This window comes from Pogona vitticeps, chromosome 6, assembly GCF_051106095.1.
Source record: "Pogona vitticeps strain Pit_001003342236 chromosome 6, PviZW2.1, whole genome shotgun sequence".
Taxonomy (NCBI): Eukaryota; Metazoa; Chordata; class Lepidosauria; order Squamata; family Agamidae; genus Pogona; species Pogona vitticeps.
Genome location: NC_135788.1, coordinates 28,994,018 through 29,019,426, shown reverse-complemented (window position 1 = coordinate 29,019,426; position 25,409 = coordinate 28,994,018). Strand labels below are relative to the sequence as shown.

Genomic DNA, 25,409 nt, shown 5'->3' with positions numbered 1-25,409 from the left:
TGGGGTGACATACCTCTGGCACATAGCCTCAATGCAGTCTATAGAGTTTGCTCAAGCCATGGTTGGAGCATCCTTTCCTCTCTTTTCCCATAGCAGTTTGTGGGAGGGGTCCTTCCACAATCACCCATGGAAGGCTTTTTCCAAGTCCAATTGGAGCATGGAGATGATGAATCCTTTCTTCATCAATTGTGTATGCGAATGGTCAGCAACTTCTTAGTACTGGGTGCTGTACTGGATCCACTCAATCCATTAGTTCTCTGTCAAAGTAACAATGGTGGCTCTCCATACTGAAGGAGGATACATAGCAAGCTACCTTCTTCTGAATCAAGCCGTTGCTCCAACTAACACAGTACTCTCAACTAAGTAAGGTCACAGATCCCATAATTCTTAATTCTGTGAGTTCCACCTGATATACGGATATAGGTCTTGCTCTGCCTGCCTTCCTGTTCAGAAAGCAGAAAGCAAGCTGCCCCACTTCTGTTTGTAGGTGTCTATAAATCAGGTGGAACTCCCAGAATGGAGAATTATGGATGTATAGTCCCCCAAACTCCAAAATCCCATGCCTACTCTCAACTTTTCATGTTATTGGTTCTCTGTGTTTGCAAGACAAGATTTTTTCTAGCCTTGTCCCTCCTATTACTTAATGGTTTCTAATCCATATGCTAAGCAGCCCTGACTCCACTCAGTTTCTGAAATCAAACAAGATTGTTGTGTTCAAGAAGTTATTGTGGTGTCTTTCCTTTGCACCAGATTCATACTGGCATAGTAGATCCCCTCTTTTCTATGTGCTGGATATACACAGTTTATACTTTGATGTATTAGAATGTCACGTACAACTATTGGCTGGATAGCAGGGATATTGGCAAGTCCCAAGTCTGAGTCTGAGTCTTTGGTATCAAGTCCCAAGTCCAGTTCTAAGTCTTTGGTACTAAGTCCTGAGTCCCAAAGCTCAAGTCCGAATCTGTATTAAAAACAAGATTTTTCCCTCAGAAAAAGGGAGGGGTGGGATCTGAGGGGTGAGTCAAGTCTGAGTCATTGAACCTCCCCAAGTTGAGTCTGAGTCCAGTTGCCAGTGCAACTTTATTTATTTATTATTTGAATTTATATCCCGCACCATCTGGCAACCAGGCCGCTCTGGGCGGCTAACAACAATATAAGGAGGGGAAAAAATTAAAAACACGATAAAGATAAGTTAATACATAACAAATCAGATGGCAGTAAGGTGGTGGAAAGGGTGATAGAGAGGATAGCAAAAAGAATGGTAAAAAGGGACTTGACTGAAGTGTGACTCAACAGCAAGTCCTGCAATACAAGTCCTCATCTTTACTGGATAGCTCAGCGACTTAAGTAGGAGTTCAATTTCCCACTGTGTATCCCAGAAAAACCAACCTACGTGAGCTTGAGCAAGCAGCACAGTCCCAGAGTACCCCTAGAAGAAGGGAATCGTAAGACAGTTCTGAGTACTGCCTGTCTAGAAAATCCTGAAAAAGATCACCATCAGTCCAAATTGACTTGATGGCATATGATGGTGATGGTTATGCAATGTAAAATATGCTGGGAACTTAATTTTGAAAGCTAGATGTGTCAGTTGGCTTGGAGCTAAGATATAGAAAGAAAATACTGCTATTTTTTTTTCCTTTTGCACGCGACCTTTAATTCTAGTTTGGCATCAGCATACGGTTCTAGTAGGGAGAGAGACTATGAATAATTCAGTAGTTTCTTTATCCTTACACTCAGTTCCACAAACAAGCAATTAAATGCAAAAAAAACCCTGCTCTGATGAAATGTTTAGGTTGCAGATATCATAAGAAAGTTGGAAAGGAGAGGCAAAAAGGCTGGAATGCCAAATTAATTGGAATGATACTGAAGATACTGCACGGAAGAACAGAGGTTTGGAATATGTAACAAAGGAACAACATGCACAGTTCTATTGGTACAAATGCACATTTATAGCTGTAGACTGAAAATAGAAATGTTATGCAGAAAATAATACAGTGGTGAGATACGGATGATAGGAAGAACAGTTGGAGAAGTCGTTTTAATTAATTAATTTATTATTAAATTTATACCCCGCGCCTCTAGACCATGTCTACTCTGCTTTAAAAAGTAGCAGAGCAAAACAATATGCAATTCAAAGCAATATGAAGCATTCTTGACTTATCATTGCTGTGCCACACTAGATAGCTCTGTATTGATGGATATCCCTCACTTGGGATGCAAATGTTTGCTAATTTTGTCCTTGCAGGTGCAAAGGAAATATTTCAAAACTTTGGTCACCATGAGCCAAGATTATGAGGTTTTTTGTGCATATTATTTTTAAATGTTGGCACTTTCCTCTCCTCCAAAACAAAACAAAACAAAAACAAAACAAAACAAAAAAACCCAAACCAGAACATGGAAGTGTTTTTGTGCAAAAGATTTTGCACAGAAAAACATGTATTTTGTACAGAAGAACTTGTATTTACAGAAAACATCATTACCATTAAAAAGACACTGTTTCCCCCCGAATACTGTAACTGACAAAACAGTGTTGATCTTTTCACTCTAGCACTAGTCACTAATTTTTTCAATGTCATCTTCCCATCCATCAAGGCATATTGATGTCTTGAGATGGCGATTTTTCATCAAGAATGAGTAACGTGTGAGTAAATGTGATTATTTCTTACCACCTCACCCTTCACAATCGCATTCATGATCTTTAAGAGAAGAAACCCCTTCATTTTGAAGGCATGTCTTTGGTGAAAGGTGTCCAAAGGAAAAAGATGAAGCTAAGGCTTCAAAGTGACAGATTTCACTTTCTTGGACTCCATAATCACTGCAGATGGTGACAGCAGCCATGAAATTAAAAGATGCCTGCTTCTTATTTATTTATTTATTTATTTATTTATTTATTTATTTATTTATTTATTTATTTATTTATTTATTTATTTATTTATTTATTTATACCCCGCCCATCTGGCCTAAAAGGCCACTATTGGGAGGAAAGCGAAGACAAACCTTGATAGCATCTTAAAAAGCAGAGACATCACCTTGCCAACAAAAGTCCGCATATTCAAGCTATGGTTTTTCCTATAGTGATGTACAGAAGTGAGAGCTGGACCACAAAGAACGCTGACTGCCATAGAATTGATGCTTTTGAATTGTGGTGTTGGAGGAGGCTCTTGAGAGTCCTGTGGACTGCAAGGAGAACAAACTTATCCATTCTAAAGGAAATCAAGCCTGAGTGCTCACTGCAAGGACAGATCCTGAAGCTGAGGCTCCAATACTTTGGCCATCTCATGAGAAGAGAAGACTCCCTGGAAAAGACGCTGATGTTAGGAAAGTGTGAAGGCAGGAGGAGAAGGGGACGACAGAGGATGAGATGGCTGGACAGTGTAATCGAAACAACCAACATGAATTTAACCCAAGTCCGGGAGGCAGTGGAAGACAGGAGGGCCTGGCGTGCTCTGGCCCATGGGGTCACGAAGAGTCGGACATGACTAAATGACTAAACAAGACTTCAAAAGTACGGAACTGATGACACAGTTGAGAGGCAAACTGCTTAGTGACCTGCAGGAACAGATGAGTGCAGATAAGCATGCTAAGATGTGCAAGCACATAGCATAAACCAAGGGTGGAAGAACTCTTCTTGCTCGTGGGCTCCACTCAACTTAAAATAAATTCAGGGTGAGCGAAACATATTACATCAGTGGAAGAAGCCAGAGGTAAAAGGTATGGTACCAAAAATGCCAACACATTTTAGTTTATATTTCTTATGATCAATAACTCAGCATTAGTAATTTCATTGTTTCAGTAGTGGGGGTGGGGTGGGGGTATCTGAGGAACCCTTGAAGGTCATATTCAGCCCTAGATCCTAATATTTTCCAATCCTGGCATATACTTTGCAAAACAAAAGTCAATCATTGCCACTACAATTCCACTTATTTATTCTCTGCAGATTCGCTATATCCAGGAGCAGCATTTTCTAGGAGAGTAGCAAAGAGCAGATAACCTTGGAATCAACATTGAATGGGGGCTAAATTCAACTGTTAAGTGGGCAAAACTCACTACAGAGCTGTAATGGCCATTACTGTTTTTATGGTTCTGATTTGCAGAGTATACCTCCTGAGAATGTAAGACCAAAACGTCATTTTGGCTACCATTCTGTAGCCACTGTCACCAATAATTGTCCATGAGAATCTGATAAACAGGACATGAGTGCAACATGATTCTCTCACTCATGCTGCCCAGCAATGGATACACAAACAATATTGTTTTTGGTACTAGAGAAAGAGTATATTTTGATAACAATTATTCAGTTATTGATATCTCCAAGAAGTTGCCCAAAATTTTAAAACTGTCTAAATTTTAAAACTATCTACATTGACAGCTGTTGCTACTTGTGGTAGAAATTTCCAGTTTAGCGATGGTTGTGTGAGGAAGCACTTTGATTTAACTGTCCAGAACTTCCATGGGGTCAGGAAGAGTCGGACACAACTAAACGACTAAACAACAACATCAACTTCCCATCACTTAATTTCGGTGGGTGGCATTGGGTTCTCATCTTATATGGAAAAATAATTCTACACACCCCTGTTGCATACTTTTACTGGCATTTCTATCTAAGTGGAAAAGTTCCCAGATTTGTAATATTTCCTCACTACAAGAAATAATTCATGTCTTGTTCCTTGCAATGTTGTGCCAATGACTCCTGTGGTATTTTCGTCATGAATTCACCTTGATGTAATTTAGTTACTTAGCAAATAATTATTTTTCCTCATGCAAGCACTGACCTGCTAAGGATATTATTAGTTAGGATATGTGTGTGGTAGAGATCAAAACATGAAACTATATATTTAAATCTAATATAATTCAGGCTAAAACAAGTGGCACATAGACAATAGTACAGTGGTGCCTCGTTTAGCGATCGCTCCGTTGAGCGATGAAATCGCTTAGCGATGGGGTTTTGGCCATCGCCAGAGTGATCGCTTAGCGATGGCCCCTATGGGGAAAAATTGCTTTGCAATGATCGCGGGGAAGCGATCACCGCAAAGCCCCCATTTTCGGCCAGCTGATCGGCGGTTTCAAAATGGCTGCCTGCTGTGTTGCCTCGCTTTAGAGGCACTGAAAATGGCCGCCGCAATGGAGGATCTTCACATAAGGTTAGTTTTAAAGCCCATAGGAACACATTAAACAAGTTTTAATGCGATTCTATGGGCTTTTAAAAATCGCTTATCGACGTTTTTCCCCGGAACGGATTAAAGTCGCTAAGCGAGGCACCACTGTACTGTCAAGTAAAAGAGTAATGCATTTATCCTGGGGGCTTTTGGCAACATTCACAAGCTGACGTGTATACAGTTTGTACTTAAGAAAGTGCACAGGGAAATTTCATTCATGCATGATACTTATTGTATAGTATTGTTGTCTGCTTACCATTTACCTTAGGTTAAATCAGATTAAATATGTTTCCAGAGTGGTATGTGTGCATCAATTGTTTTGGGGTCCTTTGGAAATATGTCCTTTAATTAAACATGAAAGGATCTGGGCCTTTTGGGCTTCCCCATTTTGGGTTTCCTTATTCAGGTTCTGTTCGTTAATCATTCAAAAGCCCTAAATTGTCCTTCTTATGCTACTCTGAAAAGGAAGGGGCAAAGCAGACAACAGAGAGTCAAAATCTCCAAAGAACACTTAAAATTGCCATGAAAAAGCAGAGCAAGGCATATAATCCACAGTAGATTAACAAATACCATCATTAAAGAAAAGAAAATCCCCATTAAAGAAAAATCACTTTAATGGGGAAAGACCCCATACATGCAGAGGGGAAAAACCCAAAATGAAATTTATACTTCCTCCTTTCCCAGACAGAAAAAGCAAAGAAGCAAATAAAAGCAAAAAGGAAAAAAGGAAAAAGAGAGAGAGAGAGAGAGAAAAGAAAAATGCAGTCAACATCCCCTCCAAATGAAAACAACTAGAATATGGGGGGGAAGAATGTATCTCTCTCCTATCACTTGATGTTTTATCTTCCTTGAGTCTGTCACCAGTCTGTAGTACTAGGTAGCAAAAATAATCCCAAAAAGGAAGGTAGGAAAGGGATGGGTGGGAGGAAATCCCTGACTCCAATTTAGAAAAAAAAAGGAAGAAGGATCCACAGAAACGGACAGAGAGCACAGTCAAGATGGAGGGTACCGTGGAGCTCAGCAGCACACAGATTCTACCATCTACAAGGACAGACTGAAGCAAAATAACATTCTTAATTAGGTTCAAAAACCAATCCAGAGCCTTTCATATTTTAGAACTCTCTTGGACATTCTGATTGGTTGCTGACAGCAGCCCTCATGGTACCGGTAATTTGACAGACAAGGAGCAAAGGAAAGGGCAAACAAAAGAGGGAACCATGAAAGAATCTGAAGTTTTCATGATCCTCTCTTTTGTTAAAACAAAGCATTTGGTATTAGAGGATGTCTTTTGGAATACAGACCCCGTTATTGGTGGCTGCTAATATAGCATAAGCTCCTCGGGGTCCAAAGGAACCAACTTCTTCATATCTTCTAAACGTTACTGTCTACAGTCTAAGAAAGATGCATACTCTTGTGCACACACGTCTAGCATTACTTCCAAATAACTACGTGCAGGATCTGAGGTACATTTTCCCATTAGAAAACTGTGCTGAGATACAGCTGCAGCAAAATTAATTAAGGGCAGAAGTTATTTTTCAGTTGAAAGAATAAGTAAGGCTATGCACTGTTCAACCAACATTAATCACAATTAAATCCCATTGATTCTATTTAATGGGAGAATAAAGAGTAGTTTTTCAATCTCTGTTCTGCTAAAATAGGAGTTAAGGATTTTTAACTATAGGATTGTGCCCACTTGTGAGAATCAAGAAACATGAAGTGAATATTCTATTCATTCCTAGGGATTTTCAGCTCTCCAGTGCACCCTAACTCCCTAATTTTAGGGGACTCTTCAAAACATCATCTCATGCTACAGAATTAATATATAAAGCCCTCCTTTGTGAGCATCCTGGAAGTGCTTTCTGTTCATTTACATCTGGTGGTGCATGGGACTGAATCCTAACCAACTGTTATTATTCACAAAAGCAATTTGCAATTGTGTCTTTTGCAAAAACCAATAGGGATCCTGGAGAAAAACAGAATATATCATTGCTATTGGTAGGTGGTGTTAGTTGAAAGCGAAAGGAAAAGAGGTGTGGTCTCATTTTTAAGCCAGAATGAAAATATGTACATCTGTAGCATCGTATTCACAAAAGGGGAATCCTGTAATTTTTGCAATGGTTTAAGGCTAAGAGGGAGTACCAAATGCTGCCTCAGCAGGGTCAACAGTGCAGAGCATGAAGGATCATGATTGCTAATTACAGAGATACATTTTATGCCTTATAGTCCCACCACTGTGGGAAGCATGTTTGGAAGCAGCAGTTTTGCTGTGCACCTGAAGGAACAGACCATAAACACCACCAGAGCTGATCATTAATTGGGTATGAATTACTTTTTTTTTTCCTTAGGTGTTGGCGGTGGAAGGAGAAATGCCATCTCCAATGAATAATTTCCTCTCTCTGATCTGACCTCCTCCCATTCAGATGGGGAAGTGATAAATCACTGACTGAAGCGGCAGCAGGGATCCTTATTAATAACAACCTTCAGCTCTCCCAGCAGTCACTCCAAGTGCAAATGACACTCTAGAAGGGTTTTATTTCCCTCCTTAGAAAAGATGACCATTTTCTGGTGGTGGTTCTTGGCCATTTTAGATGTCAGGTTTTATACATCTGAGTATGAAACCTCATTTTTCTTGTCTCTCCGATTATTTCCTTGTCCGTGTGTAATAAGATAGTCAGCTTGGTGTAGTTTCACTTAACTAATGATACGTTGTGATCTAGATAGCAGGGATCTGTTTATTGCTTTTGGCTGCAGTCTTGCATACAGTTTAGGCTGCTTAAAGTATTTTAATTCAAGCCTCACTGTATGTAAGATTGTTGCCTGGAGGGAGAGTGAATGCATGCATCCTTAGTACACTTTTATAAGGAAAAGCTCAGGTAAGTTGATAGCGTTAGCTATTATATCTTTTTCTTTAGCATATTTTGATAGCTGTTCATAAGTGGTAAGGAGGATATGTGTCTTACTTTAGATGAAACAGCCCACAGTTCAAATACTCTGAACCACCAGCTAATTTAGGTACAGCCCTATTAAGTTGCTAGTGGATCGAGTATACTTAGAATGGGTAGAAGGGAGTTATTGTGCCCTCCCTCTTACGCTTCCTCTTCCATTGCTCTTCTACTCATGAAGAGCCATGAGTCTGAAGAGGAGAGTCTTTGATATCTATAGAGATCCTCCACATGAGTCAGACATTGATTTCTCAGGGTCCCAACTCAAAGAGTGAGCCACCACGGATATTAGAGATTCCCATCTTCAGACTCACCATTCACCACGTGTAGGAGGAGAGTGAAAATATTGGGAAGAGAGGGGGTGGAGCTGGAGTACTCCCATCTACTTGTGGGAATTATACAATGTTTGCTAATGACCACAGAGGACTTGTGTTTTAAAGCCAAAGAGCCACAAGTAAGGGAGAACAGGTTGTCAGAAGTTGCCAATAATCATTTAGCATCTGGAAGGCAGGCTAGGTAGACCCACAATTCACATGTTCAATGACATTGTACATCTCCTTGACATTGTACATTACTGTAATTACAATAATTACAGTAATTAATAAGTAATAGTCTGCATATGTGAGTATAATTTTATGCTAGTCTATAGTTTCTTTCTTTCTTTCTTTCTTTCTTTCTTTCTTTCTTTCTTTCTTTCTTTCTTTCTTTCTTTCTTTCTTTCTTTCTTTCTTTCTTTCTTATAGGGCAAACCACTTCAGAGTCATTTATACTTACTTTTATGCCTGAGAGGAGTTGTGTAAGTCAGAATCAACATGATGCACAGAAATCACTATTACCAGGAGGATACTCCAATACATGGATACATACTAAGATCTATTACATATTCCTTGCAATGTGTATTGCAAAACAGAGTTGCATAGGATGTTAACTAAAGTATATTGAGTAGCCACCTGGGCCTTTGAAATCTTAATGTAGATTTCACATACATAAAACATCTCACATGCTTTCCAGAAGCATCTCACAGAAAGCAAGCAAAGAAATGAGAGAGAATTGTGTCAAACTGGTCATGGGCGAAATCAGTACAGTACTATGTTTATGCTATACGTATAAACCTTTTTCCTTGCTGTGCACATGCCTGTATGTATGTGGATATAATTCAGAAATGTGTCTACTCTGTTGTTCACCCAGCAGAGAGATACTAGAGAAGGAGATTATTCAAGTGTTTATTTCCAAAGAAGACCTGTCCCTTGCCATTAACAAGGTGTGAGTTGTCATTTACAAGTTGCTGTGTGTTTCTCAATTTCTGCACAATGCTTCCTACACTGGATTACTGTTTGTATATTTGTTTAGGATTGCATTCAGGATTCCCTTCTTTTCAGTTAACCTCCTTTGACATTAAAGGCTTTGGCATCATACCAGGTGCTTGATCACATTGTCAACTCTAGAGGCAGCCATTGCCAGATAACCAGATGCTTGTTTGTTCTCTCACCCTGTATGTTAGCCTCTGCAGTGAGGAGAGGTTTGACACCTGCAGGTATCAGGATATTTAATGCCTTATGATCCCATAGACTAACAAATGGAACTGCTGGATGGGACCTCTAGATCTTAGAAGGTTGTTTTGCAACAGAAAATATCACTTTCATCTTGCAAAAGTCTCTACGATTATCTCATTCCCAACCTTCTGGAAAGACAGTTTGAAATGTATCTGTTTGTGATATATTTTTGCTGAATCTTGCATATACCTTAAAAGGCATTTAGACAATATATTCTCAGCAGGCCCTACCGTGGATTATCATGGCCACATGAAATATATCTGCCATGATAGATACTTCACTTGGCACAAACACAATTTGCCATTGAACATTTCTGTGGAATCCACATGTTACGAGTAGGCACCTTGCACCCAATGGGCCACACGTGCACTAAAAGCGCTGTACAGCATGCATTATTCTCTGACCTCAGGGTGAGAGTGGGGGTGAAAGTGGGGGAGCAAAACTGGCTTTAAGAACAACCAGAGTTGCCCTTCTCTGTTATAGAATATAGACATTGTAAGAGATATGTGTCGTGCAACGCGTCCTGTTAGGATGGCAAAACTGCCCTTCGTCTTCTAGGGTGCTCCCTCTTCTCCCTATGAGTGCTGCATTCCCCATCCACTTCCTTCTTGCACTTCTTTCTTTTACTTCTTACTACTGCCTGTAAACAACACAGGCTACCTCCATGGCCTCTTAACCCATAATTCCTTAGACAATAGGTACCCCCTCAGATTGAGGTGTCTGGGCTTGTCTGATGGTTGACCCTGCTCTCTGTGTATTTATCTGCCTGTTTGTATAGAAAAATAAGTAAATATTTGCATGTGTTCTGTACCATCAAGTTGGAACCAACTTATAGTGACCCTAATAGTCCTTTCAAGGTAGGTGAGATACTTAAGGAGTGGTTTTACCAGTTTCCATGGCTAAGTGAGGATTTGAACCCGGTTCTACAGAGTCTTAGTCCATCACTCTATCCACTACACCAGTGGTCCCCAACCTTGGGCCTCCAGATGTTCTTGGACTTCAACTCCCAGAAATCCTAGCCAGCAGAGGTCATGGTGAAGACTTCTGGGAGTTGTAGTCCAAGAATATCTGGAGGCCCAAGGTTGGGGACCACTGCACCGCACCACACTGGGAATTAAAGTAAATATACAGATGAGCATTATTTGGGTGAGAATCTGCTAGGGGTAAGAAGTCATGGGCCAAAGGAGGCAGAAGATCAAATGAGTGGAAGATAAATTCATTGTGTGATTAAGGAATGATCTCTCTCTTGTGGGATCAGCAAGCCTTTCAATATGAACCACTGTGCTTTATAAAGCAAATGTGTTTACTGGTTCATACCTTCATAAGATTATGGCAAACCTGAATAATTTAGAATACAGACATGCCTTGCATATTCTGTGTAGAATGCAATATAAATATAATAAGATGAATTCTAAATATGAATGCTCTCATGTAACATCAGTCTGGAAAAGAAATTGTTTGGAGTTTTGGTGTTTATCTGTAATTTTATTAGAATGCCACTATGAAGTATTGATCCTATTGATCAAATCTCCTGGATTTAAACAGGACTTTTCGAATGACAATTTAAAATTTTATACTTCAGAAGGAAATTACTCATATTTCTTTTTCTTAAATTGGTGGCCTCACAGTTCCTCTTTGGTATTTGTCTCATTTGTTTAGCTCCCAACTAGCCACCACCCAATTAAGCCAATAGCAGCCAGAAAATCTATAACATCTTTGCCCTGTATAGCCAGTGGTTGCTTCGGAGTAGGTCCCAGATGTTGCAGGTTCCAGAGTTGTGACAAGCAGAAAAGCTTATTGGACATTAAGGAGAACCCTGCAAGATGGTCAGGAGGACAGGAAGTGCAGAAGGACAGGAAGCACAAGAGATAGATAATGTTTGTTGTGTACCTGCATAGCTGGGAGGACCTTAGTCTTGCAGGATCTGCCAAGTGTTGTATATATACAAAACTCTATCAACTGGAGCCTAGTGAAAGAGTCATGGCCTGGAATAAAAAAATTATTGATCTCAAGAATTTGAGTAAGACATCTGGACAGAGCTTAGTCTTTGAAAAACGCTCCTAGGTACTGCAGAACTTTCTTCCAGAAGTATAATTTAGTACAGAAGAAGTAAGACATTTTGTTGCTGCTGTTGTTAAATAAGTAGAATCACTAATCCTCATGATTTACTTCTAATCACCCGGATGCCTGCCAACCAGTCTCCTTACCGTTTACCCACACATGGTGTAGCAAGTAACTATGCCATGAAGATTTCTTAAAAACACCAGTTTCTGGTCTATATGAGGATGCTATTCTTTGGTTGTTGTGGGTTTTTCGGGCTCTTTGGCCGTGTTCTGAAGGTTGTTCTTCCTAACGTTTCACCAGTCTCTGTGGCCGGCATCTTCAGAGGACAGCACTCTCAGAGTGTGCTCCTCTGAAGATGCCGGCCACAGAGACTGGTGAAACATTAGGAAGAATAACCTTCAGAACACGGCCAAAGAGCCCGAAAAATCCACAACAATCATTAGATCCCAGCCGTGAAAGTCTTCCCGAATACATGCTATTCTTTCTTTGGAAGCTGTGTGCTGGAAAGAAAGGTTGATCTCTTACCTTGTGAGCAGAAATCACAAACTCTCCTACCATGCCTTGGAGCCTTGAGGGAGGGGACCCACATTCCATTGATGCCCATAAAAACATAATTTTTGAGATCAGACCATACAAGGAGTACAGCTTTCAGCCAGAATGCAGCTGGGGACGTCAGAGTAAGCACTGTGTTCAATGTAAGGATCACTCTTCACAAGACTGTAATTAATCTAAAGGAAAACCAAGATAGAGCTACGCGCTGAGTAATGAATGCAACATTTAGTTTGGCCCCTGTTGACTCGTGGGCTGTGAAGATACTATTTCTTAAAGATTCATCTTGGGTGGTGATCATTAATGCAGTGCCATTAAGCATATAGAAATATTTTATACCTGGGACCTCCTAGTTTAATTCTGTCCATAGCTTCATTTTCAGTAGACGTAGCAGTTGGGATTTGATCGCTACAGCAGATAGCAAAGGATTATGGCTTTTAAAAGGTTTCGAGAGTGAGATTTCTTTAGTGTTTTCCCTGACCGCCTGAGAAGAGGTTATGCTTTATGCATGATGTCTCCAGGCAGTTCTGCCTCAACAGTTTAGCTTGTCTCTTTCCCCTCTCTGCCTTAGTCACACGCCACACATAATTTACTTTAATGTGCTACAATTAAAATGAGGCGTAGTGTTAAGGTATCATGGTTGGATTGCTAGACCATTTGTCTTGCTGTATTGGCAACATGATGGATCTTTGTTTCATGCTTTTCCCCCTGGTTCGAATGGGGTTGCACAGAACATATGCAGTGACATCAAGCTGCTGGCACTAGCTGCAGGTTTTCCCTTTCAAGATATGGTGTAGTTATTTAACTAGTCCTTTATTTAGTGCTTCTTGAAAGAAGCTATGTGTGATGTGAATAACACAGTCCCAAAATCCTGTGTAGCTATGCTGGAGAGTTGAAGATACACAAGCAGTGTACTGTATATTCCCTGGCAAATTCCACCTGCATGAATTCATTATAAAAACTTTGTTGAAAGCAATTGTTTTAAAGCATGCTTCTCATCTGTAATTCAAGGTGTCAAATCTAGCTAAAGTAACTTTTAAAATAAGAATAAATGTAGAATACTAGTAGCACCAAAATTTAGATGCTGTTGGGAAACAGATATGTCAAACAAAGGGCTGATGCATCTAATTGCTGATCGTGTATTGTGTTCTGAAAATATGATTTAATCATGTTGCAAAACATTCCATGTACCATATGGGTATGCAAAGAGAGAGGTATAGAAATAAGGTACTTGAGGAAAAGGATAAGAAACTTTTCTGTTGATAGAAGATTTGGAGCGGGGGAATGATAGATTAAAATAAATATGCACATTTGTAATCCAGAAATGATGTTTTTTGCAAAATTATGCAGCACCATGAGAATGTTGCTGGCAGTGCTGGTGGCAGGTGAGACCAAGTGAATTCATTAGTTGCATTTAATTGGCATTTTTATGTTGTATTTCCTGGAGATGTGGGCAAAATTATAAGCTCTGTTGTGCACAGAAACAATCTCGTATAAGAGAGGTTTTTAAATTTACAAGAAGGATAACACAGATGAAGAAGTTGAAAATTGCCTCTTTGCCTCTGAAATGCAAAGCCCAAAGAGAAAAATGGCACCATTGATATGTGTTTCAGAATAGCATTTGAGCTTAGTGAAATATTTGTTATAACCAGGCCAATTCCCTTCATGTGCTGTGTAATGTTAGCAGGCACGAAACAGATTTGCTGTCCATTTATTTTGCTGAAGGCTTCCTCCCTCCATGCCTGTTTGGAACAGTTCATGTCACCATATTGTTACACCACAGAGACAAGGGAGATGCACTGTGCACAAGATCTCATGGTGACATGGGAGAGGGCCTTCTTTGTTGCCGCTTACAAACTGTGAAACTCCTTCACATAAAAAAACCCAACCATCTTGGTTGTCCTTCTGCAAGCAGGCAAAGACCTTTTTTCCCCAGGCAAGCTGCCCCTTAATGACTAGCTGCCGGTATGGGGTTTCTTAATGGAGGGTTGTGCCTTACTGCTTTGAATGTGTTTTTGGTGTTGCTACATCTTTTAGTGTATCATTTGTTTGATCCTTTTTAGTATTTGATGACTTACTGTTTTTAACTTTAAATATGGTCTTTAAATGATGTATGTGGCCTTGGATCCTTTTTAAGCGGAAAGGTGGGATAAAAATATTTTAGATGAAATGAAATAAAATAAATACTTTGAAATGTTGATTTTCTGCAAAATTACTTTCTATATATGCAGTTTATGGCAGTAAATTAGAGTTGCATTTTTGCTGAAGAAACTAGGGCAACGAGGTTCTTGAGACAGCAGACTTACTTGTTCTGCAACAGTTCCTCAGCTATAGCTCTGTTGACAGGAGCTCATCTGGATTTTAGATCTGCTGGTTCCTCTGTCTTGGGTTCTCCACACTATTTTTTGATTGTTTACAAAGGGTGTGATCACACAGCAAGAGAAATGTGAATCCACTTATTGTGAAGTCACAATGGGGAATTCACATTTCTCACATCTGTTAGCATTAACCGACAACAAAAAGAGGAGAGGAGGAAATTGGCCAAACAGCTTTGTTTGCAGCTTGTTAATGTAACCTTTCAGGAGTTATGTTCACAGAGGAACAACTTAATAAGTTGTAAACAAATTATTACCAGGGCCAACTGGTAATTTCCTTCTCTTGTACACCATTTATTTTCTCAGATGATCCAGCAAAGGAGGGAAAAAATAATGGATTTGTGGGGAGGAACTCTACTGTGATTCATATTTGCTTTCAGATAATGTGGTCAATTAAAAAACAAATCCGACCCTCCTGTTCCCTCAGCATTTCCTATATTTTTGACAGTATAGTCACAGCTTCAGTCTCTGTCCTTTACCTCTGTCAGCTGTTTTAATGCCTTTCACAAAATACATGGGCGCAAAGAAGCATTTCAGCCTCCAGACAGCAGCATTACATGAGTTTGCTTTCCAGACCCATTTCAAGTTCTTGTTTTTAAACTTCAAATATCTAATCACCTTGGGACCTGGCTGTTTAATGGACCACCTGTTTTTTTATGAAACTGTTAAAATCTTGAGAATACCACCACCTGCTAAGGTCTGCTTGTAGGCATGTAGGAAAGGCCTTTCTCTTGTTGTTTCCAGATTGTAGAAGGCACCCCCCTCAGACTTTCAATCATTTCTCTATCTTCCTGCTTTTGGAAAGCATGTGAAGCCACATCTCTTCCATCTGGTCTGTGTTTTGATGCTGATTGATGAATACTTTGATTTTAGCATTTATCTTAGTTGGATTTGTTTTTGTTAATTTGTTTTTAGAAATGTTGTTAGTGACCTTGACAATTTTTTTTAGTGGAAATGTGGAATAGAAATTAAATAAGTGGGTAAAATTATAACAGTCCAAATTTTGTGTGTGTGTGTGTGGAAGGTGGAAGTGTGTGCGCCTCTCCTAATGCTGCTTACAACGTTGATCCTCTACTTCAACAGTAGGAGATCACAGAATTGTTTAAAAAATGTGTAACAATTTCTCTGAAAACATTCACAGTTATAAATTATTCTGAAACATTGTTTTTATCATAAAAATGCAGTGAATGCATGTGGGAAATTATTACCTTGATGTAGTTGATACTCCCGCATGTATTTCTTACAGGATGATCCTCATCCATATATTTGCATATTTTTCCTGTAGTATCTCTAAGAAATGTAAAATGCATTTCCTTTTTTATATAAATGTTTCTGGATCGTTGTGGAGGATACATGTTACAATGTAAAGAGGTTTTAGTCTGCTCTGTAGGCATTATACATTTGTCTTCTTTTTCTGATCCTTGGAAAGTTCTGGGGCTTTCCAATTTGGACATAATGAAAGCTCCTAGCAAACACTGGGCTGAATTCAATGTGATATTTTATTTTATTCATTCTTAACACTTATGGCTGGTTTAACCATTCTCTCTTAGCTAAAATCGAACCTTTAAGTGGAAGAGACCAAGTTGATTCATTAAAAAAATTTTTGTTTGTGTTTCATGTCACAAACATTTTCTTCTTTGTTTCTTGTATTAAATATGGTTTTTAGCATGTCCGTTGCATTCATTAATGTTAAACTGATGACCAGTTTGCTTGAGAGACCTGGAGGTTATAACATGGTTTACATAGGAAAGAAGGTGGAAGAGAAATTCCGGGATTAATGATTTGAGAAATATCTCCATTGGGCTATTCTGAAGTGACAAAAAAAAACCCACATGAGCTTTCTAGTACTCCAGAATTCTTCATTAAGCAAGATACTAAAGAAAGCTCAAAAAATGTAGAGGAAGAAGAGAGACATGGTTGATTAACAAATCATGAAATTTGCCTCTGATTACAATCTTAATATGGAGCAAACAAAGGAATCTGTACACATTCAAATCCTGTTCTATCATGTGTTACAGTTCTCCCAAAAGCTGTTTTTGATTTTACCATTTTTTTTAAAAAAAATGCAGTCCATCTATTATTCAGAACCCTTGCCATCCTTAGGAACACATGCAGGTTACTTGGTAGGTGAAAAACAGACTTGGAGGGAAATGAGATATATTAACAAAGGTGGAGATAATGTTGGATGGTGTACTAGGGTTTTTCAAAAAATAAAATGAATCAAACCAAGTGGTCTTTCCTCATAATTGGAAAGGATGTCCCATCAGAGGTTAGAAACCACAGCAGCAGGTGGCTTAAATCATCTTCCTTCCTCCAGTGTTAGATCTCACTGTTGAATGGCTATACAGTGGTGCCTTGACTTACGTACATCCCTACTTACAACCATTTCAACTTATGACCAGCTCCGGCTGCAATATTTAGCTTCGACTTGCGGCCGGAGCTTCCACTTACTATCAGAAAAAGGCAGGGGAAAGGGGCGGGAAATTCAAATTGCTAACTGTTGGTGGTGAAGAGGCTGCTTCTTTGTACGGTAGCTCTTTCACCCCAACGGTTAGAGCAGGAGTCCTCTAGGCAGTACAGAACCCTACAGGCTGGGGGCAGCTGGGACAGTTGCTCGGAGGGCGAGGCTGGGGTGAGTGGCCAGAGCACCCTGGCCAGGCTCACTCGGGGTGACAAGGGGACCAGGACCTGATTCCTCCACGCAGGGAGGCAAAGGCCAAGCGTGCTGTGGAAGGTGGGTGAAGCTCGGGACGGAGCCGTCCGGCGAAACAGACGAGAGGGAAGGCTGACCCAGGGAAATGCCAGGGTGCCTGAGCGCCCCTGGAATGCGGGCGGCGGGGGCTTCTGAGGGCTCGCCGTACTGAACTCAATGGGGCTGATGGGGGTCAAGGAGAGTGGCTGCAGGTATTCCAGAGGATCCCGTCGTGCAACAGCAGCACTCAGCTGGCCACGTGGCTTTCCTTCGGTGCTGCCTCCCGCTCCAGCACCGGCTCCGGCGGCCAGCCGGCACGGAGGCGGCACTGAAGAAAGCCACACGGCCGGGTGAGTTCCACTGCCACCCAACAGGCTCCTCCAGAATATCTGCAGCCGCTCTCCTCCACCCTCATTGAGGTCAGTACAGCGAGCCCTTGGAAGCCCCCGTCGCCCGCGCCCCAGGGAGCGCTCGGGCGGCCTGCCGTTTCCCCAGGCCAGCCTTCCCTCTCAGCTGCTTCTCCGGATGGCTCCATTCTGAGCTTCGCCCACCTTCCACAGTGCGGCCGGGGGGAGCCAGCCCCGCCCGGAGCCTTCATCTCCCAGCGTGGAGAAATCAGGTCTGGTCCCCTTGTCACCCTGAGTTGTGGCGGCAGCTCGGCACCAGGAGGCTGAGCCTGGCCAGTGTGCTCCAGCCACTCACCATGGCCCTGCCACCACCACCTCAGCTGCAGCCTGGGAATGAGTGCGATCGGAGGAGGCTTGGGACTGCCTGGTAAGGTAAGGTGCTGCTTTTTGCTTTTTAAAAACTGTTCTGGGTGGCTCTTGCAGCGTGGGTTTGGGCTGAGAGGGTTATGTTTCTGTGATGTGTTGTTTTGTTTTTTGCGATTATTTATTTATTTATTTATTTATTTATTTATTTATTTATTTATTTATTTATTTATTTATTTATTTATTTATTTATTTATTTATTTATTTATTATGCAGCTCCCCAGCCTTGCAAGGGGGCTTGCTCCTTTGTTTATTTTTGGTTTGTTTTTTAAATCCCCAGCACCTTTGGAGCTTGCTTTGTTGTTTATTTTTGGTTGCTTTTTTTTAAAGCCCCAGTGCCTTCCGATAGGGCTTGCTTGCTTGCTTGCTTGCTTGCTTGCTTGCTTGCTTGCTTGCTTGCTTGCTTGCTTGTTTGCTTGCTTGCTTTATTTATTTATTTATCTATCTATCTATCTATTTATTTATTTATTTATGGGAATTTTTAAAAAATGCTGAAACAGATTAATCGTGTTCCGGTGCATTTCAATGGGATATGATGCTTCGACTTACAACCATTTTGAGTTACTTCCATCTTCTGGAACGGATTATGGTTGTAAATCGAGGCACCATTCTGTGCACTAGATGGCTCTTGTGAATGTCTCAAGATTATAGACCTCTTGACATATTGGCCAAACAAAGTTGTAAGCCTTTGTTCTTAGTTAGGCATCCTTCAGTCTTGAAAGACTATGGTAATGTGCTCTGTATGGAGGACTTGGAACAGCATCTAGTGTGGCTGAGAAGGCCAATTCAAAAGTGACAATCCCTTCCACACTGAAGAAAAATGCAATCTGTCCCCTGTCCAGCTCCCTGATTTTGTTGCTTTTGTGACTGCCTCTTTGCCTTGGGCTGCTGGACAAGGGTCTCTTCAAATTGAGAGAAGCTGTGATCCAGGCTGAACGCCTTTGTTCTACAGTTTCCTTTAAAGTCAGCCCAATTAACATAGTATATCAACTGAACCTTCATTAAAGGTTTTCTGATTTAACCATGAAAATACTTTGTGAACAGTTTTCCTGGAACCTAAAACTATAAAACCATAAATGTTGTTGCTTTGTTTCAAGATGTATATTTAAAAGCAAACTAAATCAGCTGAATAATTGTATATTGATTAAATAAAAGTGTGCAAAATCCAATATATGGCTTTGTAAATCCATGACAGTGAAGTAATGGGGAGCAGGGGAAGAGAGCTGCTTTGAGGAGTTTGAATGGAGACAATGAAAGAGGAACTATGGAGTGGGGCAGTTAGAGCAAAGAATGCTTTGCTTATTGCTATTTTGTGCCATTAAGTTGCCTCTGACATTCTGTCTTCTTATGATGTGTGAAAAGTAGAACAGCCTCAGATTCAACATTTTTGCCTCCAGAGATGGTTGAGGCCTCTTGAAATTTTTTTACCCATTAGTTTCATACTTTCACACTCTGGGCCATTTTAAACCCCTCTATGGATTTAGGCTGAGCAATGTTGTCATGATGACTTGTGCTCTTAACTCCTCTCTTTTCCCTAACGCTACATATTGGTTGTGAATTTGGCTTAGAGCTCAAATCCATTGTTAGAGAATAATATAGAACTGAACTTTGCTAGAGCTGAGTCTATGTATGTTGAGTCCTTTCAAGCAGATTCTTTAATGCAAAATAAATTATAGATTATTATGTAATATATATTGAGACCTGCTGTTGCTGCTGAAGGCTTGCATAGCTAGAATTTGGGGCTTTGCTTTTGGAATTTTTCAGAATCTTGAATTATTCCCCCTGGCTAGAAAGTTTGGCTTTGATGTTACTCCTTAATGGATTACCTCCATGTACTTTATATTCTTTGATATGAGTTGTTTTTTTCTGCAATAACAAAACAGCACCTTGAATCAAATCACTGTAGGTGGTATGTTTTTGTTCATTGCGTCACTGAATAATACATTCCGCTATCCATCATTCAAAACTTTTCTGAATTCTTATGTACCTTACACCAAGATCTGAAGCCTGCAGGTAGCTAATATGACAGGAATATTTCAAACTACGTTTCTCTAAAGTTGAAATGTGAGGCTTGCTGAAATAGACTTCATAGTGCACTATAAATGATACATTCTTGCCACTTTTATTCCCAGTGGAGTGATACTTAATGAACAAATAGTGTAATACATGGGGGAAAGTTAGAATGAAAAAAAGAAATTTACATTCTGAAAGCTCTGAACACCACTATGACTAAAACAGTAATATAGTAAACAATGATGGTGTGTGAGGACAGTGACAGTAGCGCCCAACCCCTGTTGGCGGACTGTCTCACCTTCATCCAGGATCTGCGGAGTTCCATACAGTGAGTTCTCCAGTAGATGTAGGAAACACCCAACTAGTGGAATAATCTTCTTGGGAACCCACACAGGAAGAACCTATGGCACAGAAACAGGGAACCCAGATCCAGGACTGGAAGGGGAAATCTCAGGTGTGAATCTGGGCAAGGAAGAGTGAATCCTGGAGAGGAAAGAGGGTCCTTGGGATTTGGGGACTTTAAGGCAGTGGTCCTCAACCTTGGGCCTCCAGATGTTATTGAACTACAACTCCTAGAGCCTTCACCACCACCTCTGCTGGCCAGGATTTCTGGGAATTGAAGTCCAAGAACATCTGGAGGCCCAAGGTTGGGGACCCCTGCTATAAGGGACACGCCAGAGGCAGACACTCCAGATCCAAACAGAAGGAAAGGAAAAGGTAGAGTAGGACGTCACTACCCGATGTCCTGGTTGAGGAGGTGGAAGAGGAGGGTTCCTGGGTGGGCACCTTGGAAGAACCTAACATAGTCTCCTAGGCTGAAGATGATGCCCCCAGAAGAGCACAAGCCACCTAGGGAATGGAAGTGTATATATAAAGAAGACCCCTGGACAAGTGCAGGGTCATGTACAAGGTACACATGACCAAAGATGAGGTGGAGAAACACCTCAATCCTTAGCTCCTTCCTTGTGCTTCTTCCTGGAGAGAATGGAAGGATAAAGGGAACCAACATCATCCCGGCCAACCCAGTCCTGGTGAATCAACAACGACACAGCTCCAATGCTGATGGAGACAATGCTAATGAGAATGCCAGCGCCAACTCCCCAAGAACCAGAGTGAGAGATGGGAGGGAATGTGTCACTGCTGCCTTTGGTGTGGGCATATCAACCATCCCTACTGTGGGCTGCGGCTGCTGGCCCCACCTCCCAAGTCATCCCCAGGCAATAATTTCATGGGTTCTAGCTTGGGTTTTTGAATTGTAATGTCTTTTATTAGTGGAACAACACTTGTGCCAACAATCCCCTTTCCCACATCCCCAGAGGACTGAGTTTCTGGCACTAACTCACCCCCCGGTTCAGTCTAAGTGGGGGCCTATTATCTATTTGTCTGTCTGTCTGTCTGTCTGTCTGTCTGTCTGTCTGTCTGTCTGTCTGTCTGTCTGTCTGTCTGTCTGTCTGTCTGTTTAGGTCTCTGGGTGCCTTAACTGGGCTTAAGTTATTGACTTAACTGAGGCCCATTAAAATCCAGTTCCAGCAAAGCAGGGAACAGGAATGAGACTTGGTACAGGCCACAGTTCTTTTAAGGAGGGCTGAGAGTCGTATGGGGCAGGGGAGGTTTGCTATGTCTTCTGCATAGCTCTTCCCAGAGAGAGAGCCTTCGCCACTCCTGCTGATGCTAGTGCCTCCAGTGCTTGAGTTGGATTGAGGTGAGTGCTGCAGCTCCTCTCTGGCGGTGAGGACACCAAACCTTACCTGGCACAGAATTGGCAGCAGGTAGCAATGTAGGATCCCCAGGTTCCCAGCCCCTTCCATGGACAAAGTAGGACAAACAGGTTGGGTAGAAGGAGGTGACCCCATATGTCCTCCAACCCACTTTGAATCTCCTCAGTGGTGCAGAAGGAGTCCTACTCCTTGACTGCTTCTCCACAGATTTTCTCCTCCTCTGATGATGGTGACAGCCCTGAGACCTCCAGCTCCAACCCCTTTGTCCCTGGCTCTGCTTTCCCCCTCCAGCTGCCCCATAACAGGCTATTTACCTTCCTCCAGCTGTGGGAGTGCTTCCCTGCCTGCCAGGGGCCTATGAGACTCTCTTTCTCCCAGCCTCCCCTGGGCCAAGAGCACAGAAGGCAGGCCGCTTACTTGGATACATGAAATAGTGTCTTGGATGCTACTTTAAGTGCAAGGGCTGCTATTTTCTAATCTGCTGAAGACCAGAAGGCTAGATTTGGAAGAAATGCAATGTAATTCAATACTTATTTTTTTAAATTAGTTTTGAAAATCTCATAGCTGAAGGAGGCATTTCATTCTGCATATTGTTGGAGCGCAATTAGATAGGCAGTTAACAAAATACAAAGACTGGAGCCTAGAGAATAATTCTCCCTAGAGAAGAAAGAAGGGAACTAATGCAAAAAAGAGGTGGCAATAAAAACCAAATCAATAGAGTCTAGATTCACTGGCCAGAGAGCAGATGGACTTATAACTAGGGATATAAATCCTTGCTTCTTAGGTGAGGATAAGGAATTGTAAAGATATTCTCCTTGCACTGTGAGAGGGTGTGATTTTCTGGTGAAACCAACTTGATAGCTTTTGCGTAAATTGCATGTCTTCTACAAATTACATAATTTGTAAAGTCTGCACAAATTAATGAAAATGGTTGTAGTTGTTGTCTTGTGTAGTTGTTTTTAAATCAGAAGCATCAGCTGGGTTGTTTACATATTTTTTAAACAATCAGCCTGCCCCTTTGTGCTTTTTCTCTCTCTTTGTATGTGCATGCACACATTGCTTCTTAAAGAGAAAAGATGCTTGATTGAAGAAGACTGCCACAGAAACATTGCACATGAATTACAGGCATTTTAATAAAGGAAAGAAGCACTCTTTATCTTGCTCTCACTAGGAGTGCTTCTGTGGCAAGCTTAAAAATTTCTTGCAATGATGTCAACGCAGGCACCCTAGGTTGTCAAGAATGAGGAATTAGCAAGCCTTTTCCATATCCCTACTTATAACCTGTGGTTTCAAAATCCATATGCAAGAAAATACTAAGTATTTGAGTCAATAGTCCAATTGGATTGGTTTAGACCAGGGGTCTCCAAAGTACGGCCTGTGGGCCACATCTGGCTCGCCTTGCCTTTTTATCCAGCCTGGGTGTGCATGCGGGAGTGTGTGCATGCGTGCATGCATGCAGGACTACGTGTGTGTGTGTGTGTGAGCTGGTGGGAGTGTGTGAGTGTTCATGCGCATGCGCATTCCTTCACCCCTTGAAAATATGGAAAATATATTATGTGGCACTCACTGTGAAAAGAATGGAAACCCCTGGTTTAGACATAACACATCTTTTCCTGGGTTTTGGGGAATTAAGTTTTAGCTTGTATGCTTCCTTTCCCGTTACTGGACTGTGTTAACAGAACCAAACCACAGTTACGTCACTGTGTCTGTCCTGACAAATATTGGATTGCACAGGCCTCCAAACCATATTTGTTTACTAAGAGTAAGAGCAAAATATGGTTTGCAATCGTTATTTGGTTGGCTTGCAGCAAATCATAGTACAGTGGGGTCTTGACTTGAGAACTTAATCCGTATTGGAAGGCGGTTCTCAAGTCAAAAAGTTCTCAGGTCAAATCTGCATTTCCCATAGGAATGCATTGAAAACCATTTGATCCGTATCTGCTCTTTTCCGTTCATAGAAACTAATGGGAAGCTGCTATTCTGCCTTCGACCACTAGAGGGAGATATTTTGTTTCTTTTTTTCTTAGGGCAAGAAAGGTTCAGGGAAGGCAGGGAAAATACAGTCCAGGCAGTACAGTACCAGGCAGTCCGAAGACTGTCTCCCAATCCACTCTCTAAACGCTGGGAGGAGTGAGGAAGCAGACAGGCACCCTTTTCACTGGCCAACAGTTAACTGAAAGTTCACATTTTGCACTTTCCCTGCCTCCCACATGTTTTTTTTTCAGTTCTTAACTCAAATCTAAGTATGTAAGTCAAATCAATATTTTCCTGTGAGAGTGGTTCTTAAGTCAAAATGTTCTTAACTCAAGCCGTTCTTAAGTCAAGACTGGAATACAAGAACTGTATTCCAGTTTGGTATCAAACTGCAGAATGATTAAATCAAGACATGTTCTTTTAGGCTAGGGACAGGTGGCTTCCAGAGGATAGGGCTGTATCCTCTCTCCGTCAGCTTGGAAGAATTCCCCTGTGCCTCTGCTCCCACTGCATCTTATTTCCTTTTGGTATTTCACTTTATTTTGTTTTATATTTTGTTTGTGCCAAGTGACCTAAAATCGAATCCCATTGTATACGATCACCTCTAATTTTTTTAAAAAAGGTATCCATGAGCCTAAAACAGAAGGAAATGCCTCAGAATAAGAAGTGTTGGATAGCTCAGCGCTTTAGGTCTCTGGATGCGGAGCCAGAGGTTGGGAGTTTGATTCCCCCACTGTGCCTCCTTGACAAGGGCTGGGCTCAATGATCCATAGGGTCCCTTCCAGTTCTGCAGTTCCAAGCTGGTGATGATAATGATGGCAATAATGGTGATTGATATAAAATGGTCAACTGCTGTTCACAGAGGGTACAATTGGCTATTTGGAGGTGAAACAACAGGGATAAAAGTCTTGCTAGTTGCTAGAGTGGGGATGGGCAACTTTGGGTCTTGAGGGCCCAGTTTTCATTGCCACAATAATTAAATTGGCAATTGTCAAAAGTTATCTTCCAGTTTTGTGCAGGGTGCCCTGTGACCCACTCCTGGGCACTTAAAGGAGCTGCAATTTACCCCTTGTTGCCAAACAAAGAGGGTATCAGAAGAAGGTGGAAGTTGTAGAAAAAAAGTCTTGAGCTGTGCTAGAGGGAGGTAATGTTCATTCTGAACAGTGAACCCATAGGTTCTGTCCAGACTAGGATGATGCAAGGTACTGCTTTGGCATATTGATTTTAGTGACAGGGGGACCCAAGTAGAAATTACAGCTTGGATGTGAAACCCAGGAAATCTTGGTAAGCTGTAAACTTTTCCTAACCACGGCATAGTATTACTGCAATGGTCCAATAAAAGGTATCACCCTCACCTATATTTGTGTAATCTTGGGAACCACATGGCCTTTTCCTTGTTTGTTCTGAAAAGACCTTAAGATGTCTTTGAAGTTTCTAACTTACCCTGTGCCTTCCAGGTGCTGCAAAAGCATGGCTAATGCATATTAGTTCTGTAGCATCCATCCCACAAAACTTTCCTTAAGCCTTGTTTCCCACTGCACAATGACTAAACTGGTCACCTCAACTATACAGTACATGTTATTTCATTTTTGAAATACTGACT

The 25,409-nt window shown here is 41.2% G+C and overlaps 1 protein-coding gene across 8 annotated transcripts in view; it reads left to right on the top strand.

The window, feature by feature from the left end:
* THSD7A (thrombospondin type 1 domain containing 7A) overlaps positions 1-25,409 on the top strand; it is a 349,546-nt gene that overhangs the window by 120,701 nt on the left and 203,436 nt on the right. The gene's annotated exons all lie outside the window — the stretch shown is intronic.